This window comes from Passer domesticus, chromosome 2 (genome assembly GCF_036417665.1).
Source record: "Passer domesticus isolate bPasDom1 chromosome 2, bPasDom1.hap1, whole genome shotgun sequence".
In the NCBI taxonomy this organism is placed as follows: domain Eukaryota; kingdom Metazoa; phylum Chordata; class Aves; order Passeriformes; family Passeridae; genus Passer; species Passer domesticus.
Window position 1 is genome coordinate 27,945,363 of NC_087475.1, and position 20,909 is coordinate 27,966,271.

A 20,909-nucleotide genomic window follows, 5' to 3' on the forward strand; every position below is an offset into this window, starting at 1 on the left:
TGTACCAGGGGAGTACTTTGACTACTGTGTTGCTAGCTGTGCTGGAAAGGGAAACAAACACATATGTCTCTCACACACCTACATATGCCTTCTATCCTGAGGGTATTTTCCCAGGGATTACAATTTTGAAATTATCTTGAAAAAGCTTTGAATTTCTTTTGGGAAAGGATCCTAACCAGTTCAGCTGATACACTGTAGGAACTAAGGGCAAGGTAGAGAAGGTGTCTTCTGGTCTGAGAGAGGTTTTGAACTGCTTCAGCACAAAGAAAACTGGGCTTCTACCTCTGAGCAAGCACTTGGCCTTACAGTTCCCCTCTAAAATGGAAAGAGGAATATTTGGAGAGCAGCCCACCAGTGGATAGTAGATTATATAAATGGTGCTGTCACCCATGTCTCCTGACTACCTGCTAACCTTGAGTCACCTGCACTTGGATGGAAGCGTTACTGTGAGGCTGGGTTTAATCTGTTTAACCAGCTGACAGTTTCAATTTATTATGTATTTTAAAGTTTAGTAATACACCACAGTCATATATTTCAGGTGATACAAGGCCATATTAAAATATTAATCAAATGTGCAAACCGTCTGCATTCATGAAGGGAAGTAATCTGTAAAGGAAGAATTTATAAACAAAATGGGAATTCATTGCACTGTGTTTGAAAAATGTGCTACTGGCATGTATTTGAAAATACCCTGAATAATTCCTCTTAATACAAGCTTCCTGGATTAAAGATTAATTACATATATTAAGAGTAATAAAAGTGTAATTGACCTTTAGGGATGTGAATTTAAACTCTCTTGTCACTCTGGAGAAAGAGCTGACTGGTAATAAATGGAATGGTTTATTCTACTAGACATAGAAATTTGTTTTGGTCAGACTCATGACCTAAGCCTTTTTGATTTTTTTCACCACCTAAGTGACAAATTGTGACATCACTGTGGTTAAATCTACCTCTAATTTTATGGTCCAAATTTCAATTAGATTTTGGTTTGAACCAAAGCTAAAATCACCACCAATTAAAAAACCACATTTTGCAAGATGTTTATAAACTCAATACCCTGTTTATACTTTTCTATTAAATTGAAACTATGACCATGTATTTTGCATCAAAAAACTTATGATGATCAACATTAAAACAAATGCTTAAACCACTACTCTAGTTACCCTTTCTCAGTGATTCCTCCAAGAATACTCCAGGGTTTTATACAGTGTTTACACACAACACAGGAAAACAGACTCCAAGCTGAAAGCCTCCAGTTCTTGCTGAAAGCAAGGTGTTTACAGGCTCAGGACATGCTTGAAATATCTACAAATAGTTCTTGCAAGTTAATTCAATTTTTAGATGGCTAAACAGCTGTAGTATCCTGTAGCTATTTGAAGAGGAATCACTGCTTGAAGAATTCCCTTGCCCATATACCCATCACAGTATCAGTGAAATATGTGTTTTAATATGTTGGTGACTACTGCTCTTGCCAGGTGACAAAGCTTGCAGTGGTCAAGTTTCAAATAACTTCCGAGGGATGGAGCCTGATCCATGAAAAGTGATTTGTGTGCAAACCAAGCATAGGAAGTCACCAGCTGAGTATGACAGGGCTGGAGATCAGCTTTGTCTGACTGGCAGAAGTTATACAAACATAAAGCAGAATTAGGCATGTGAGACTGAATTTAAGGACTTAAATTGCTTTGAAAGTACAAACTACAATGTGTTCATTTTGTTTGGGGGGGCCACAGAGGGTAGCTTCTGTGAGAAGCTGCTAGAAGCTTCCACTGTGACCATGAGCCGGTCTCTAATGGCTCTGAAGATAGACACACTTCTGGCCCAGTTAGAGAGGTTGGTAACACCTCTGTGATGACATATTTAAGAACATCAAAACAGCACACAGGCAGTTTTTCGCAAGGGTGGCAAGATGCCATGGCCACCGCCATCCCGGCCTGTGGCAATGCGCCACCATGGCCACCTCCATCCTGGCCTGTGGCAATGCACTACTATGGCTGCTGCCTCCATCCTAGCCTGTGGCAATGCACCACCATGGCTGCTGCCTCCATCCTAGCCTGTGGCAATGCACCACCATGGCTGCTGCCTCCATCCTAGCCTGTGGCAATGTACCACCATGGCTGCTGCCTCCATCCTAGCCTGTGGCAATGTACCACCATGGCTGCTGCCTCCATCCTAGCCTGTGGCAATGTGCCACCATGGCTGCTGCCATCTCAGCACGGCCCACGGCAAGCCTTGTCTGCCTGGCCACCCCTAGCCAGCTGCACCACGAACAGAAAGGAAGGGACAGTGGCATCAGCTTCTCCTTCCTGGCACCCCATGTGAGGAGTGACATTAAATAGCACCAGCGCCGCAGCAGCCACCACTGACACAATGGCGGCAGGCCCGTGGCTGTGGGAACATGGCAAGTGATTCCCTGACGTAGAACCCAGACAAAATCAACCTCTCGATGCTGCAGGATCCTGCAGGAATCTTTGAATTAGTGGAACTTGTTGGCAATAATACCTAAGAGCATCAGTTTTTCTTCTGGTCAGAGAAAATGAGGAAGTGAGAACGCGTGAGGGAAAACAACATGGCAGCACCAAGGTCACTGGGGAAAAAAAAAAAAGAGGGGGAGGGGGTGCTCCAACTGAGCCAAGATTCCTCTGCAGGCTGTGACGAGGGCTGTGGTGAAACAAACTGTCCCCCTGTAATGCATGAAGTCCACAGGGGATGCAGAGATCCACTGGCAGCTTGTGTGAAAAGCACTCACACCGGAGCAGGAGGATGCCAGAGAAAGCTGTGATCCAGTGGGAGACATGAATACAGAGACAGGGCTCCTGCTTCCAGAGATAGAGAGGGCCCCTGATTCCAAGCTAGGGCAGCCTATCCTGAGAGGACTGCACCTCATAGATGAGTGACTCATACCACAACATTTTTGGGAAGACTGTTTACCTGTGGGAGGAACCCCACAGCACAGCAGAGGAAAGACTCCTCTCCTTGAGTGAACAGAAGATCTTGAATGATGAACTGACCAAAACCCACATGCCCCATCTTCCTGTGCTGTCAGTGGGAAGGAGGGAGGGGGACTGGGTGAAAAAAGGTGTTTTAAAGGCTTATTTAACTTCTCATTATCCTCCTCTGAATGTTAATAATAATATTACCTTATGTCTTTTGATTTGAACCTGTTTAGCCCTTAGAGTGTTTTTGTCCCAGTCCTTATCTCAACTTATGAGCCCTTCATAATTTTTTTCCTCTCCTCTGCCCAACTATAGCAGAAGAGAGTGAGTGAATGACTTTTGTGGGTGCCTGGCATTTGACCAATATCAAACCACGAGATACCCTATTCTGTTTGGTTACATGCTGTGCTATGCTGTGCTGTGCTTTTTACTAGACATTGCTTCCTCTGCTGCAACAGCTAAACAAAAGTAAAGGCAAAGAGATGCAAGAGAAGAAGGAATATTTGAAGACTTCAGGCAGCCAGTGCTGCTCTGGAAACTGCAAGGCTCCCTGCCTAATTACCCTGCTCCCCAGGAGATGCACAATACAGGCCTGACAGAGTGATGCAATTTTTGACTGCCACTGAAGCCCCTGCAAGACCCCCCCAGAATATATCACATGCTGTATATTGTGATACAGCCTGAAATATCAGTCCTGAGGCATTTGAAATCAAACATCTGAAATTATTGGGCATATTTGGTTATCATTACTCCTATGTCTTCCTCCCTTTTCTATTACATCAGGTTAACGCCGCCTGTTTTAGAGAGAAGTTGTATTTATTGATACAAACAACATTGCTCATAAAGCTCTGAGGAATACTCAGTGTTTTACAAGTTACATCCAAAATACTTGGCAACTTCCATAAGAAAGTTAATATATGTGTAGCAGGGTTTGCAATTGTGTCATTAATAATGTTTCTGCTTGCACTTTGCGTAAGGAAGAAAAGAAGGAATGTTCTAATGTGCATTGACTGGGGCAGGTGCACGTCCAGTGTCTGGGGACTGAAATGCTGAGGCAAGCCAGTGTGGGCATACGGTGCATTCTGCCATGTTAGTTCTGGTCTCCTACCGAGTCCCCCTCTTCCCTTTGCAGTCACATGTGTGGGTATGAGGATGTCCAGCCGTGGATATACATATGGATGCAAGAAACTTGCAAATTTTAGTTTCAGATGTCAAAACAAAAAAAAACCTGAAAAAAACCAACAAAACACTGAAAAAATAAAACCCAACCTTTAAAACTATACTTACCTTTGGTGATTCCCAGTGCTCTCCTTCTCTTCTGTAAGTCTTCCCTCACCCTGTTCTTCTTTCTAGTCTTCATAACTTTCTTCTTCTTTTATGCTACAGTTTCCATCCTTCTAGCCTGTCCTTGTCCCATTCTCTTCTTTGTTCCCTCAAACCTAACCATTGCCCTATGTTTTCCTCTCTTCCTTTCCTTCTTTTGTCTTCTCCATCTTCTCACATTCTGTTTCTTCCCAGCTCTTGCATTTTTCCTGTACACAGGGATGAGTCATTACAAGCATAGGAGATTTCTCTTCCTTGCAGATCAGCACTACAATGCCAATAACACTAACAAGAAATAATTTCAGGGAAAAAGTTGGTTGAATTTCCACAGTGTTGGAGCACGTTCACTGTAAGAAGAAAGTTTGGATAATTTAATAATTCACTTTTCACTGTAAAAATGCAAATAGCGATATTCAGAGATGCATGACTCTCTCAGATCAGAGTGCATAGTAGCAAAAAGCAAACTATAAATTTTGCTTTCTCCAAAATTTACATCCTTAAGTCAAAATCTGTGTTATAATGAAGTGTCCTAATGGAAGCCATTGGTAAATATTAGCATAGGCAAAATTTCCAGTACTGTTGTTGCCTCTGACAATTCGATATCAAAGACAGACACAGATAAAATTGGACTGTTTTCAAAAGATAGAGAAAATACAAGGTCAGCTTAGAACAAAACATTAACATGTGTGTAAATATGCATAATTTACATTGAATATACACATATGTTAGGAGCTCCCCTAAAGTTTGGGGTTTTAAAGAAACTTTCTGACACTGGCATCTTCTGTGCAGGATGATTTCAGCAGAGAAAATCTGAAATTAAATAAGATAGGCAAGAACATAGAAGATGGAAGAAGTCACTCCTAGTACTGAAAAAAGTTTGAAATAAATATGACAAATCTAGAAGAATCAGAGATTAATGGTTTTTAATACCCATAGTTCTCTCTCCTCCCCAAATAATAAAACCTCACAAAATGTGAGCCAGTTTTAGGTATAACAATAGGGTAATAAAAAGAAAACAGCAGTTTGATGAATGTGTTATCTCTAGAATACACATCAAGAAATAAAACTAAGTGAAACTATATGGAAAGACATTGGTAAAGAAAGTAATTTTACAACAGTAAGTACAGAAATGTCAATGAAGGGAGAAGGTCAGCATATATGCAAAAGTGAAAAATTACAATGCAAAGCAGAGAATGAAGGTACGAATGTAGATTCAAATATAGTGTAACACAGTAAATATCCACAGATCACTGGTTTAAAATGCTGCATCCAAAGTTTAGATCAAATGTTTGAGCTACTGACTGTCTTGGAATCCAGGGTTTTTATTAAATCAATAATAAAACTCTGGGAGACATTTGTGATGCATGAAGAGGCTTCTTAAGGATACTTCTGATACCACAGTGTATCTCAAGCATCCTGTATTCCATTTGTTCCTGGCCCTTCAGTTTAACTCTTTCCTGCCTTCCTCTCTTCCCTTCACTTTTCAGATATTTGAGAAAGGTTTGTGCTTGGATCCATCCTCCTGTGCTCTCCAAAGCCTGCCTGAGTTTTTGAAAGACTGGGAAGAAAATATCATATAACAAATAAGGAGTCCTTTCTCAGCAGCAAAGGAAAGGGTATTTTCATTTGCTTTTGTTTTAACTACTTCTGCAGTAGTCATCATGAGTTCTTCCTTTTAGGAAAGGAGTCATGATTAATATATTCGTTAATTACGCACATTCTAGAAGGCACAAAAATACACTGCTAATTATTTGAAATATTTATTGCAAAATCAAGGGCATGGTTACTGTGGGTGCTTGAGCTAAAGCTAATTGCTTTGCAATTTTCAGAACTAGGTTCTTGTAAACTACGAGCTAGGTTCTCGTGAAAGACGTAATTCTGAAAATCAGAAATATATTTAAATGAGCTAGCTTGAAACAGTCTACCTGAAGGTTTGGAAGAAGTTCTCCAAATGCTATGTAGGGTTTTGTGACTTGGTGAGCAGTTTCAGTTCCCAGATATCTGTAAGACTGGGGGCTTGTAGTCAGCTGGAGAAGTTACTCAGTTAAACCTGAAGAATCACTGAAAGATACCATTTGAAATAAACCAAACTTTTCTGACTGTAAGAAACCTTTATTGGACTAGTCTCTACATAAACCAGCACCCATGTGTACTTTCTCTGGCCTAATAAAAAGGGTGGCATCTGAAAGCAGTGCTATGGGTCTTGGACAGATAGAACCAGTGAAGGGCAACCCCATGAATGTAGAAAGTCTTGAGGGAGAAAAGCTGAGGTCAGTGGTAGGTCTTGCAATAAATCTGACTGAGACAACTGGGTGCGTTATGAAGGAAAGGAATGGGGTTAGAAGCCCCTGGATGAGTGTGCTCATGTGCAGTCATCAGTCTAACATCAGTGAGTCCGGCTTTTGAAATAGGCAGGATGCTAATGGGACTCCTTTGCAGGTGTATGCTGGTTATTTTGTAATCTTGTATTTTGAGAAATAAATGTAAGCCCTGGGAAAGGGGCCCTTTATTAAGCACACCTCCAGAAGTGTTGGCTTTTCATTCCTAGGAGGTTCTGCTCAATTATTTTATTTTCCTTCTTACAGCATCTTTCTCAGCTCTTAGAGTTGCAATAAAATGAGTGTCATTTCTTCTGTTTGACAATGGAAGTCTTTAGACAGGTCAATTTTCATTACAAACCAGACAATTTTCCACCACAAAAGGAAAAAATATCTCCAAGGGCTATGATGCTCTCTCCTTCTCCTCATGTACCACCTCTGGATGCCAGTGTCTTGTACTGCAGTGGGGCAGGAGGATACCAGCCCCTGCAGAAAAGAGAGACAGAAAATTCAAAAGGGAGAGCTCCATCAGCTTTACTTAGCAGCAGCAAGAGCACACACCAGGCAAACCTACTGTCTGTTTTGGGCATGTAGCACAGGCACTTCTCATGTCATTCTACCTCTCCCATTACTTGAGGGGAGACAGAGGCCCTTTGGACAAACTTAAGAAATATTGCAGTGATATGCAATATTGGGCTGCCTCTAGTGGAACCAAAGGTAGGGTGGAAGGATGATTGTGTGACAACAGATATTCTTGTGCCATGTAGACCTCCATTTTGATAGAAAAGGTAAACAGTAGAAGCCTCACAATTCCAGAGTTCATAGGTTCATCATGGCTCATTCTTCCTTTTCTTACTTGCAGCGGCATATACTTATTTTGTCACTGATGCCTGCATGTCCCCTCATTCCAGCTGGGTGCTCAGTGCAGGAATTTCTCATGTCAGAGAGGGTGGGTGACATATGGATGTCATAGGGGCTGAAAGGGGTAGTTAATCCTTTCAGTCTTTTACCTGCTGCCAGGAATCAATGTGGCAGCTTAAAAACCACACTGTCATCTTGGTGGCTCTTTGACAAAAGTAGCTCTTCTTTCATATTTACTTTTCCACTGTGGCTGGGTCAGCAAAACACAAGCTTCTCTTTTTCACACAGTGTCTTTGCAGAGCAGCTTCTCTGGGCCAGATGTCAGCCCTGATAGGAGTGGACCTCAAAACTAAACCATGAAGAGTTCGCTCAGAGGCAGGACCTTGGACAACCATATTGCATTGTAATTTTTCCCTTGGCACAGCCTAGCTGCCTTAAAGACTGGGAGAAACAGAAGAATGAAAATTAACCTAATTTGGCCCAAAGACATAAACCATAAAATTCTTCAGTGCCTCTCAGACCCACAATGATAAACCATCCACAGAAAAACATCTTGCTCCAGAAGTACTGGAACTAATGAATCCTGATTTCCTACAGATTTGTGTTCTGTGGGTTGACTGACTTGTGTGGTCTAAGAAGATGTATGCTTTTTGGGTGGCTGGAGAATGTGTGAGGTCTCTCTCTGCATGGATTTGTTGCTTTCTTATAAGGTGTGCTCACAGTGTGCTTTCTCCAAATCCAGGCAATAGATTTGGGATGACTTTAGCCAGCTGCTTATTGTTAAAGGCTTCTGAGAATGTATCTTTATTGGCCAGTAGATTCAATTGCTATTCAAACGGAACACAAACATTGTATAAGCCTTGCTTCCACAGGCAATGGGGATAAACAATTATTGCTCTCCCTCTGCCCTCTGCTCTACACTATCCTCTGGCTTTCCTGTCCTGCTGCCTTTGTCTCCTCTCAGGAATAGATACACCTTGCAGGCTATTGGGAAACAACCTCTTTCCTGGTTTATTCCATCATTTACAGTGAACCTACCCTGATACTACCACCTTCATCCTTGTCTCTCTTATAATTTTGTTTCAGATAAGAACTAGGTTCAGGAACAATTCACCTGCTGCTAAGAGAAGTGACCCCTGTGGAAGTTCAGACAGGCTTAGCCATGTTATGATACCAGCCGCAATGTTTTCTTCTCTACAGGTAAAAAGGAAGCAACTTGCTGGGTAGTCCAGGGTCAGCTTTTGACAACTGGAACCATTGTATTGCATATGTTTCTTAATAAAATGAAAAAATGCCCAATTATATTTTAATGTTGATTCATACTATCGAGTCTGGTAGGTGTTAGATAAGAACGAAAGCACCCCTGCTTTCAATGCATGTCTTTGCCCAGTGGGATGGTGACTGTAAGGTCAGTTGTGGAATGACAACAACACACACCAATGCACATTTAAGAATCTTGTATCCAACAAGGCTGAAAGATTTCATTTGAAAAATATTTTCCACTGATCAAGCACTGTCAGTTTTTCATACTACATAGTGGATGCTCAAAAAAGGAGACATAGTGTTGATATGTTTCTCCTTTATGACCTCTGAATTAAGTGCTCTAACTGTTCTCAAGCCATTTGCAGGTGGGCTGGGTGGTTTTAATTTTATTTCTTTTCACTTCAGTGATAAATAATGCTATCGGAGTATGTTATTTCACATTTTCTGATTTTAAGGAACACTGTCTTTGCAGAAATACTGGCAATTCCCTTGCACAAAGCTCGTTGACAACCAGAATTTGTGATGTTCAGAGAGTGCAACTGTATAAGAATATTTCAATTTTGCTTGGAAAGAAAAGGATCAGTAGTTCAGAAAGGTACCTATGACACTTTCAATTCGTAAAACATCTAGGTTATTCTTTAGAATTTTTTAGAAACAGCAGAGAGTTGTGTGTGTTCCTGGGGAACCAATGATTCCTGATGTCTCCCATGCTATCCCTTCCTGGTAAGAGTCCTGTGGGAAGTCCGGGGAGTCTCCAAAACTGCCATTGAAAAATAGGAAAATGAGGTTGGGCTTCAGAGGAGCCACCCCGAATTATCTGAAAATCAGGTATTCCTGCAGGATAATTTGATTTTGCCATAGCAATATTCACTAAATTGAACAGGTTCAGTCATCAAACTTCCCCCTCACTTCTGCTCTCAGGAGCTCCCAGAAGCATTCCCCGGCACTCCGGGCTCTGGCTCCCCTTTTCTCAGCCAAACCAGATAAAACTTTCTGTTCACCAGCCAAACCCGAGCTGGGCGGCAGCAGGCATGGGCTCGGGACTCCTCCTCATGCTGCGGGGCTCCTCTAGGTGGGGCAGGCGAGTTTTCGCAGAGCGGAGCCCGCTCCGGCGCCCGCGGCTCTGCCGAACTTCCCAGCGCAGAGCGAGGCGAGGAGAAGTTGCGAGCGGACCGCGGGGCCGTGGGCTGACGGCTCCGAGGTGTTTGGGCTCACTGGGACCCAGCTGGGGACATTCATGACAAACTCTGCGAGCGGAGGAGACGCGCGCTGGCACCTGTGACAGCCCGAGCGAGCGGGACCCTGCGCCCTGTGCCCGCCGGAGCAGCTGCGGGCATCCCGCTCCCTGTGCCCGCCGGAGCAGCTGCGGGCATCCCGCTCCCTGTGCCCGCCGGAGCAGCTGCGGGCATCCCGCCCTCTGTGCCCGCCGGAGCAGCCCTTCTCCGGGCTTCGGAGGCCGTGAGCCCGTCTGTGCAAGGTAGGCTCCCGTCGAGTTCGTCGGCTGCCTCTCCCCAGAGCCAGCGTGCCTCTGGTACAGGATCCACTCTGTCACGGGGATGTCACTGAGGGCTGTGGCTGGAAATCGTGTTGGGTTTAAGCTTTGTTTGAAAGAGGTCTACCATCCAGACAGTTTCTCTGCTGTTAGCACAGGACTAAAGAACTGCTTTTTTCTGTGAATGCTAGAAAGTAGCTGCAGTTCCTGGTACTACCTTTGGTTAGAAGTTAGTTTCTTCACACAGAATATGTGGTAGACTTTTTTATTATTAGAAGTACTGATGTTCTGACTGGTTTCTAAACTCTAGAGGATCCAGTGTATTTTTTATTTCAATAGAAGTATAAATTTCTCCAGAGAACAGTGGAACTGCTCTTTTGAGTTTTGCGTTAACACTACTAACTAATTTGCATGTACTTTTTACACCGCTACTATACTTTTGAAGTCCCAACCACTGCTGTAAAATATCACAGTATTGATACTGTTGGGGCTGACTGCACACACATGTGAATACATGTTCATAGCATTCTGATTTTGATTTTCCGTGCTTCCACAATCTCTCTGTGAAAGGGTACCGTGAGACTGAGGTCCAGAGAGGAAAGCAGGCTGCTGCCCACAGTGAGCAGTACCTGAGCAGAGTGGTGTTGTATACCTGCTCCAAGCACAGGACTCTGTAGCCATACGTGGTGCCAAAGTGGCTTTGAAATGCCCAGCCGTGCCTGGAGGAGCAGAGAGCTCAGCTGGGACTGCAGAACCTGCTTCAATGGTGAAGTGGCCTCTGTGAACCTTGCAGGACTATGAAAGATTGCCATTTGTACTGAGCTGGGTGGGTTTAGCTGCTGCTGCCACAGCTAGAGCACTGATATTGTGTATTAGTAAAAGTGCAGCTAGACACTGGTATGCCTCAGAGAAAAGGTGTTTTCATTTTTACAACTAGTGAAGCTTTAGATATTATATAAAAGGGCAGTGGATGGCACTTAGGATTTGTCCCACATGGGGTGAGATCCTCTTCAATAGTATGACAGTGCCAAGGAGCTTAGTGACCACTACCTCCTTGGGGTACCACCCCAAACCTCTCTACATGCCTCAAACTACAAGGAAACCTTCCACAGTTTTGGCTGCTTCTCACTGAGTAGACAAGGCCAATAGCCATGCTGCCCCTCATCTACAGCAGAGGTGGGAGTTGATGTTGTGTGTTGCAGTTTTGAATGATAGGTCTTGAAATGTTTTGGGCAAGTGGTGGAAATTTCTGGCAGCTCTACAGGAAAAATCACGGGAGATCGTAAATTTTAAAAGGAAATTAATGTGGCTGTGCAAAGTAGGGTAAAACCCCATGACTATTATCAGGATTACTCAGTTCTTTCTTTTTCTCTCTCAGAAATGTCTAAGTTGTACAAAGTGAAAAGAAAGAAAGTTTGGGTATCCTCTATTGAAGACCAATACTAATAAGAAATTAATTGATAAATTGAAAAAGACAATAACTGTCAAATAAAGGAAATATATTCAGCAGCAGCAAGTTGTCTCCACACCACTCAAGTGGGAGCAATTCCACCTTCAGGTAACCTTCTGTGAACATATTTTCACTGGACATCATTGACAATGGTGAAACTGTTACCAGAGCTTAGCCCAGTTCTTTTGGTTGGTAGGGCACAGTGTAGCTGTGTTCTGTTTGCAATAATGTAGTCTGACCACAAGAAAGAGCTCAGATGAGAATGTGCCCAGAAAAAGCCAGCAGGCTTTTTTTTTTTCTTAAGTACATAGATAGCTTTTGCAGAAAACCACTGGCATAAATAGACTGATTTTTCTCTATTGCAGCTAGATGAAAAACATGTGATGTTTTAATTTTTCACATAGGATGGTGAAATGGCCATTTTCAAGGCATCACACTAAATTTCTATGTGCCATAGAAATTATCTCACCAAAAATGTTGAACTGAACGCAATTTTACCATAGCATTGTTAAGAATTCCTCTGATAATTAGTTCACATAGAACATTTCAACTTTTTGTGTTAAGGTGGCATTTCTTGGAGGACTGAAATATTTTAATGGAGTCTAAAGTTTCTAACTGAACCCATATAGCTGTGCTAGATAAATGATCCAAGTCTCAGTTTTCAAGAAATAGCAGCATAAGCTTTTGAAGATTAGATTAATATTAAGATAATGTTTTTCTCATGTTGTCATCAATGGAGGAATTCCCCTCTAATATCATCAACAGAGTTGTTTCCTTTAACCATGCTAGGATGCAACTGGGTCTCAGATCATATCTGTGCTATTTCTCTTTTCAGCTAAAAGGTAGATAAATTGCAATGTGAACTACTGCCTATAGCAGAATAACCAGAGAGGTGCCAGCATGGCCCCACCCTACATGAGTCATTGGTGTGAAGCTGAGTGTAGACTAGCCTTTCCATTCACTCCTGTAAAATGTATCCAGTTTCTCCTTCTGATTATTCTGGAACCAGGCCTTTACTGCCTTCCAGTGCCCTTCTGGCCCTCAAGACCCAGTATATATTTTATGATGCAATAGAAGGTAACAGGTACCCCTTTTTACTCAACAGGTCCTGAAGTAGCAGCTTTTGTTGCAGAAAACCCTTCTTTCCTAACATGTAGAAAATTTCTGTCTGGTGTGACAACAGGTCAGGGAGGTATTTGCAAAAACAGAGACACTTGCTTGCCATGTATATTCCAAGAAGGTAAGTCCCTGTAAAAAATTAAATTAGTACTGAACAAGGATGGAATTTTGATGTGTAAGACTGTCCACCTTGGCAAAGTGTAACTGACTTCTGCCAATGGTCACTTCACTGACCAAGTCTTCAACTATGTTTGTCCCAGAAAACCAAGAAGCTTCAAACAAAGACTAGAACATCCAAATATTATTTGGAGGCCAAGTAACTTGCTGTTCCTTTGTTTGATTTATCACTCATCCAATTCTATTACAAATGGATAAGATTCTGGGCCGATGCAGTCAATGGCAAAACTCCCAAAAGGGTGGTGTGCTCAGCTCTTGCTGGCTCTTTGGCAATATTCAGTGATCAAATGCTGTTTCCTGAATTATATTAACTTTGCACACATTTCTTCTGACTTGACGTACATCAGCTTTTTCAGTTTCTTTCCACTGGGGAAATCAGAACAAAAGTAGAGAGGACGTTATTTTCAAATTCAGAAGGAGTCCATTAGAAACAAAAGAATAAAAGATAAACAAAAACTACTTAAAAAGCATTATCTGCTATTGTCTTATGAAGAAGTTAAAGCTTTGCCAATGGATTTTCAAATCTCTGTGGAGATGGAGTCAAGGCCACATCCTCCTGATCTGACGCAAGCAAGTGCTAGTTTTGAAATGTCAGAAGTGTCATTCTGTGAAGTTAAGCCACAATGCTTGAACTGAATCACTCACCATGAATCTAGCAACAGGTTTTACATTGCCACATTACCATAATGTCTGACCATCTGCAGTGCAAAATCAATAGCTAAGTCCCTAGAGGATTTCACAGAATTTCTGGCATTCTTTTTTAGACTCTGTTCTACAGAGCTGAGATTTTTTTTTTTATTTGGTGCCTTAAATTCTTCCTGTTTTCTTTTTGGGAGGAGATGGCTGGTAAGATTTTATGTAGCAGAAGGGACTGCCAGAGCTGTGTAAGTTTTATAGCAGAAAGACTTTTTGAGGAGGTTGATGTTGTCCCATTCCCTGTCCCACAAGGAACCTCTCCACCAGTTGGTGGTATCCCAGCTGATCCTTGCGCTTCACTTGTTGTGCATAGGAAGCTAGGAGGGTCTCAATGTCCTGCTCTGATAATAAAATACACACAGTATACTGTGTTTTGAGAATGTTACTTTGCTACAATCAATGGCTATGGGTGAATTGGGGAGAAATTCAAAAAAGAGCTCAGAAAACTTAGTTTGATTATACTTGCAGCATCCTGAATGTTGATGGACCTAGAGACCCTTTTGCTCTTCAAGTCTAAGGTCAATCTAGATGCTATCCTTCAGCATCCATCTCTTCCCTATCAATCTTCAGTGAGATACTTGCTCCTTACTGGAGCCTGGCATAGAAAGTTCCATGACTTCCAGTTTCTTGCCGTCTTTGTCCCTGCTGTGCAAGTGCTGATGAATGCACATCCCCTGAAGATCATGTCAATGAGCCTCTGGTTCATTGGGCTTTGCAGCCAGGAATGATATGGTGCTGCAAAACTTAGCTGCATCCAAGTCCAAACCAGCTCTTTGGTAAGAAAGAACCCAGGAGTATTTCACCCTTTTCCCTACCTCCACATCCCTATGAAGACCAGGCCTTATCCTCTGTACAGCAACATAACAGGCTGGGGACCAAAGCAGAAACATATGGACAAAAATGAGAGAGCTTTAATTCTGACAGTGCATCCATCTCTTTCTCTAGATATATCACAACCAAAAACTACTGAAGTGCCAGTTAAGCAGCACACAATTATTTGCAGATTGAGTGTCAGAATTTTGCATTTCATTTGAAGCAAGAACCATTTTATTAGTTCAGGATTAGATATTTGTAATTATCCAGGCTAGAAGGATGCATTCCTAGGACATGGTCCATTTTTCTTTTGGAACTCTATACACACTCTATACTTCTTAGGAGAAGGATCAGAGAGGGAAAAATATCTCTACAGTAATTGCTGATAAATCAAGACATTTTAGAGCTTTTTAGAACTTGGGAACTTTAGAACTGTCACTGAAAAGAAGAAGACTAAAAGACCCTGTACATCTATATCACACATCTTGGAAGGGAAACACTGGAACTGCAAAAATATGAGGAACAGATGATATCAAAGGCTAAAATAGACAGAGTCTGTTAAAATACCTGGTGCTGGTTTATAGCCTGCTCTAGTTAGGAAGTATGAAACAGAAGACATCTTCAAACATGAGGGACTTCAATTTACCTCTTATAAAAAAGCAAAACTTGAAATTACCACCCTTAAGTAACATTTGTCTTCCTATTGGAGTCCACAAAAATGAGAAAGGCTGGGGCCATGTTCACTTTTTTGTCACTCGGGATTTTGCCATTTCTTCTCTCCGTGGGTAGCTGTGACAATGTGTCCCCTGAGTTAGACACATTTGTACTTACAAACATAGGAAAGAATGATCTGTGGGCTGCCACCCATACAGTGGTACGTGACAGGGGGGGCAAGCAAAGCAGCAGCACCTTCGACTGGCCACCCCCTTTCTGTCTGAGTGTTTACCACCTGCACAGCAGGCATGGCTCAGTGGCTTGTGGGCTCACCTCCAAGCCACGGGAGTTTATGGGCTGGCGGATCCGCGTAAGCCGAGGCTGGCGTGAAGTCTGGCAGTCTGAAGCTGGTTCCATAAAACATCCAGTTTTGCCAGCTGCAGGAGGGTAATAATTTCCAAGAGAGGGACAGAGCGCACAGCTGAGGGCAGTAACTATCTCAGCTGTCACCATTTATTCCATCACCAAGTCTGAGTGTCAACACCCTCCAAGAGAGACAAAAGTAAAACTGAGTATCCAGGCATTGTGGGGCACAGATTTATTTCATTAAATTCAAATACTTCCCTGTGATGAGTCTTGTCTCTTTAAATTTTCCATACAGAAAAAGCATGTGCTAATATATTGCCACTTGGAGGGGTATATTTTCTGTGCATGTGTAGATCCAGTTGGTTTCTTTGGGGAGTAAAATACAAAGGAAAAAGCCATTGTTCTTGTCTTGCTCTCAATTTTCAAGAATTGCCAGTTCTTATAAGCAGACCAAAACAGATAACAGATGGCACTGGATAGCAGAAAGGAAACCTAGATGCAAATATTTTATGGTATATGAAGAATATCTCTGATGTGGTAGGGTTATGTTTTTTATCATGGTTTCTAACCAGTTGTGAGAAAAATCCAGTACTAGCACTTTGTGGTATTTAACTGGATGTGAAAGGTGCAAATAATTCAGCTGGTGACCAAATTATATAATTGGTAATAAATTTAGAAAAACAACCAAAAAACCACCCCAACCTGATAAAATTAATGTAAAGGGACTTTATATACTTGCCAATAAAGCCAACAGGAGACTCTCCAGCCATGTCAGCAGATATCCAACATGCTTGTCAATTTCTGATTTTCTTCCAAGATCCCCATGTACACAGGCTACACTGCAAAAGAGAAATAAAATGTCCTTGTCTGTGAATGCTTTCCTGGCTCAAGTGATCAGTCAGTGGTTTTTACAGACAACAAAATCAGGCACCATGCAGGGTGTCTCAGAGAAAGCACCAGGTCCAGCATGTCAGCCTTACAGGTGCCTTGCACCCCTGCTCTCCCAGACCTGGATATCTTCACCATGAACAAGGAGCCACAGCTGGGCTGAACTACAGGACTGTGCCCAGTATAGTGCAGGCCTCCTAGAGCTTGCATAAGGCTGTTTCTAATTTAGCTTTGGTGGAAGTCAGACTAAACAAACAAATGGGTATCTCTGCTGCAAATATCTATGCATGGGGAAACACCAGGAGCAACTTTGAGGAGGCAGTGAGTGATGCCCTTGGGGTACAGCACATGGGAGAGGCACGTCCACATGTAGATGAGACATCTGCTTGCAGCTTGATGACTGTACATATTTTCCACTCACTCCTGCCCACAATGTCACCTCTACCTCCACTTTTAAATTGCAGCCTTCACAGCAGGGAAAGGCACCACAGGTTAGAAAAGCCTAAAACTCCACCAACTTCTCTTTCCAACCAAGAGTGAAACTCATCCTGTAGCAAATGAGTATCAGATCCAAACCCTAGAATGAATAGTAGGGATCTGAGCAGCTGGAAAGTTGAGGTCTAATGTCTTGGTTGGGTGAGATTACAGTTAAATGTCTTTTTTTTCCTGCAGAAATGGGTGCTTGCCAAATCTCCAGTGTAATACAGAACACTTTTTTCTCATGCTGCAGAGCTCTAAGATATCAGATCTTCTATGTACAGCAGCAGACAAATACACTCAGAATGACAGAGCAATTTCTCATATTTACTCTCTTTGCCTCTATCCCCAGTGCCTGTAGAGGCAGATCCGTGGCAGTGAGCACAGTCTTACCTTGTTGGTAGAAGGATGTGGTTAAATGCTTCCTGATTATTTTTTTTTACTAGAAAATGAGTCTGTTGATGTGGTGCCAGTCAAACAGTGACAGAAATTTGAGAGATCTGTGAAGCTCACTTGCCCATTGATACTCCACTCGTAAGTTATGTGCCTTACTAAGTTACTTTGCTGGTAAAATACCCTTTTCCTGGTTCTTCAGACATTTAACACTGAACTATGCCTATAGAGAGCATCAGAGCACCATGAGTTTTCTTCATCATATGTATAAAATTCAACTTTTCTTTGTTTCTTAATAGTCTTCTTAAGTTCAAGTAAAGCTGTCATTGAGTTCACTGAGGTTTGTCCATGCAAGAAGCAAAGGCTCTGTCCCCTTGGGATTGCACAAGCCATTTTCTAGTAATTTGTCTGCTAAGGTGACAGATTTCCTTATTATAGCACTGAAAACAGGAACTTCACATTCTTCTAACAGAAATGACTTTATGTATTTTATGAAACTGAGCCAAAGGCACAGCTCTTGTCAGCTGGAGTTGGTGGCTGTTTGGTTGGTCTGGACATGAGAATTATCTACTTCCCCTTCCTCTTTTTTTGTTTTTGTTAATGAAGGCTTTATACCTGACTAAAACACATAGCTGTGTTTTTCCCTTCAGGTCATGTTATCGGAAGCTTTGAGTTGGGGGTGGGAGTAAAAAAGTTCACTTACTAAGTAAGATTAAAGAAATTAAAGGCTAAGGCTCATATTTAATTTTCTCTTGTACATGTAATTTTTCATGCAGTGACAGCAGCAGAACCTTTTCAAGTTTTATAGCTATTTCACATTTGGCAGAAACAACAGGAAACCATCTGTAGCAAAGCAGGATTGTTGTAAGCATAATATTCAGTAATGAAAAAAAAGATTAAAAGAAAACACTGTTATCTTTATGTGATAGCTTTGAAGGGGCAAAGAGCAGAATGCTTGCATTTGCTACTAACTTCATAAAAATTTTCTAGATGAGTCAGACATGGAAAAAATTTATTATTTCAGCAGAAGGAATAAATCCAATAAGAAATTTGACTTTTGGTTTCTTGTTGAGATTTCCATGATGACTGTAAAGATGCTTGTGGTGAGGAAACTTTATATGCCTGTTTTCTGTAAATTGTAACTTACAATGGTGGAGCTCATAAGCACACACACAACTTAAAATAGTCACATTGTCCCACAAAAGGCAAGTAAGCTACTTGTGCTCTTAAGCTTTAACTCCAGGCCTGAAAGCCTTTTCTAGACCAGGGAAATAAAAATAAATTGTGGAGCTTTAGACAGCTTGTACTTTCCTCTGTTCCTATATGACAGGATGTGTTCGTTCTTGCTTTACTGTGTTTTCTGTGCTGGAAAGGAGACTCCCAGACTGAAAAAGTGTATACTCATTGCTTGCAGGTAAAAAATACTTTTTGCTGAAACTTATTTTGTTAATTGAGGTGTTACATCCCAAGGCTGCGCTAAATACCTCTGAAGACTATGGTCAGTCCTGTAAAGTGGTTACATTACAAATATCCTTGTCAGAGTGTCCATTTAAGAAAGGGAAAGAGCCATTTTTTCAGGTGTGTTCTAAAATTTAGCCTGGGCTAAACCTGTCCGTAATTTCTTTGTCACTGACCGTGTTTCACATTTTTATAATCAGACCTAGTTTTAAGATAGCATTTCACCATGCAAAAGTCAAAATGTGTCAGGGAACTGCAATATCTTGTTGTTATTAATGTCTTAAATTATAGCTAGACACCCTGTTTTTCCAGTTTTCGAGGCAAGTTATGGAGGCTTTTTTTTTTTAGCACTGAGCTGATGAGACATTAAAGGTTTCTTTTTCAAATAGTTTGGCTGTTGGGTTGATCCTTTCACTCACACCTGCCCCTTGACTTAGAAATTGTCTCCGCCTCTTCTGCATCAAACACTGAATTTACATAGGCACAAAGAAAGTGTGGAAGGCCAACAGCTCGCACCGTCATGAAGATGAGAATGCAGGAAGAACAAAGCAGCACAATGGTAAGAGAAATCTAACAATACCCTGCCTCGCTGCGAGTCTGACTAACCAGGGCTTTCCCACAGGAGGGAACGGTGCTGAGCACACCGCAGGATTAGCAGATGCATGCAGGGCTGCTGGCAGTGACTAAGCCAGCAACAGAGAGTGAGTCGAAGTTCTAGACATGAGTCAGGTTTTGAACTTGTTGTGGTTTGTAGCGGCTCGAAAGGCTTTGTATGGCATCGCTGCAAGAGTCTGTGACTGCGAAGTGATGGGCTTACAGCTGGTAGAGCCACTGGCTGCTTTGGAAGGGAGTGCTAGCTTTCAACAAAACTCTGTAGTTAGGCTCGACATCCACAGCACAGCCTTGGCATTATTGTAATGCCTTTACCAAACTGCTCTGGCTTATTAATTCAGTAAGATCTTGCTAATAATGCAAGCCTCCCTGGAGAATTTTAGAGATGCTCATAAGAAGCATCATAAAATTATTTCTTAAAATATATAGGACAAAAAATAAGAAAAAAACAGTGGAATGATACATGAGTTGAGCAGATAAAGTAAAAAAAAATTCTCTGTATGCAAGCCTTTTCTTCTGGAATTCTAAAACACAGAGGAAAGAAAATGAGATGAAAGCATAATGTCTAGGATTTGTTTTGTTTCTTTAGAACTTTCTATTTGGGCCTTTTAAAACAGTTTGGCATAAAGATTTGAATGGGAAGACTTGAGATGCTGCCTCAGTCCTGATGTTGTCAGTGGTTTTGCCATTTATTTTAACAAAATGTTGATGTACTTTTATATGCTGTTGCCTGTGCCTATGTCAGAGATGGATTAAAACTTAAAGGTGCAATTGCTGCACAAGCTGCTGAAACTGTATGAGTTTAATCAAAATGAGTGACAGACATCTGCTTTTCCCCTTGCAAAGCCAAGTGCAAAGACATTGCTAACAGCTCGAGTTTCCCAGAAATACATGCAGAAGCTGCTGTCTGCAGTATTTTCCCTACCATTACTAATTCTAGATGGATTAATCTAACAAGAGGTGCACACAGGCCTTTTCTTAGCTTCATAGGTATGTCAACTTTTGCAGAACAGACACAAACAAATAAATTTGCTTAGCTCTGCAATATTTTTCATTTGGAGTTTTTTATGCTTTTTTGTATATATAGATAAAAAAATACTTTTTCTTAATCACAGAAGAGCAATTAGTGCTGCATGTGTGAAAAGTGCACAGAATAACAGCCACTCTCTGAGTCTTTGATTCGGCAGCACTGTGAGGTGAGAAGCAGACACTTTCTGTTAGAACATCTTCAAGGACTTAATCCCAAGGAGGAACTTGGATGCCTAGCAGACAAGTCACTTCACATGCTAAGTCTGAAACTTAGATACTAAGAAATCTTGCTTGCCTCCTCTTCACCGCAGAGGTACCTACATACCTCAACACCCACGTTTGTATCCTGTGAGTTCCTTGCATGCCTGAACGTGTGCTTCTGGACATGCTTTACCTGGCTTGGCCTGTGCTGGATGAACAGACCCACATGCCACATGTCAAGTCCTCCCACAGAGCATGGTCAGTCACACTGTTACATGCTCAGGGAGCTCAGGTGGGAGAGCTGGACTCAATGTGTCTCTCAGCTTGTAGAGACTTTAGCTGTTTTACTCACAGCAGTGTCCCCAGCCCCAGCTCTTGTGCATTCC

At 41.9% G+C, this 20,909-nt stretch overlaps 1 protein-coding gene and 2 long non-coding RNA genes across 4 annotated transcripts in view; 2 read left to right on the forward strand and 1 right to left on the reverse strand.

The window, feature by feature from the left end:
- The first annotated feature begins 2,200 nt into the window (after nt 1-2,200).
- LOC135293578 (uncharacterized) lies at nt 2,201-8,635 on the forward strand. Its single transcript, XR_010355665.1, has 3 exons — nt 2,201-2,580; nt 5,744-5,872; nt 8,522-8,635. It is a non-coding gene; the product is annotated as an uncharacterized LOC135293578 (long non-coding RNA).
- A 1,490-nt stretch (nt 8,636-10,125) lies between these two features.
- The window catches only part of EDAR (ectodysplasin A receptor), a 72,116-nt gene continuing 61,332 nt past the window's right edge, over nt 10,126-20,909 (forward strand). For both annotated transcript variants that reach the window (XM_064407937.1, XM_064407940.1), the window contains exon 1: nt 10,126-10,175. The gene's annotated coding sequence lies outside the window, so the exon portion shown is untranslated. The remainder of the gene's footprint in view (nt 10,176-20,909) is intronic.
- The window catches only part of LOC135293583 (uncharacterized), a 33,070-nt gene continuing 28,304 nt past the window's right edge, over nt 16,144-20,909 (reverse strand). The window contains exon 8 of the long non-coding RNA XR_010355672.1: nt 16,144-16,304. This is a non-coding gene — a long non-coding RNA (uncharacterized LOC135293583). The remainder of the gene's footprint in view (nt 16,305-20,909) is intronic.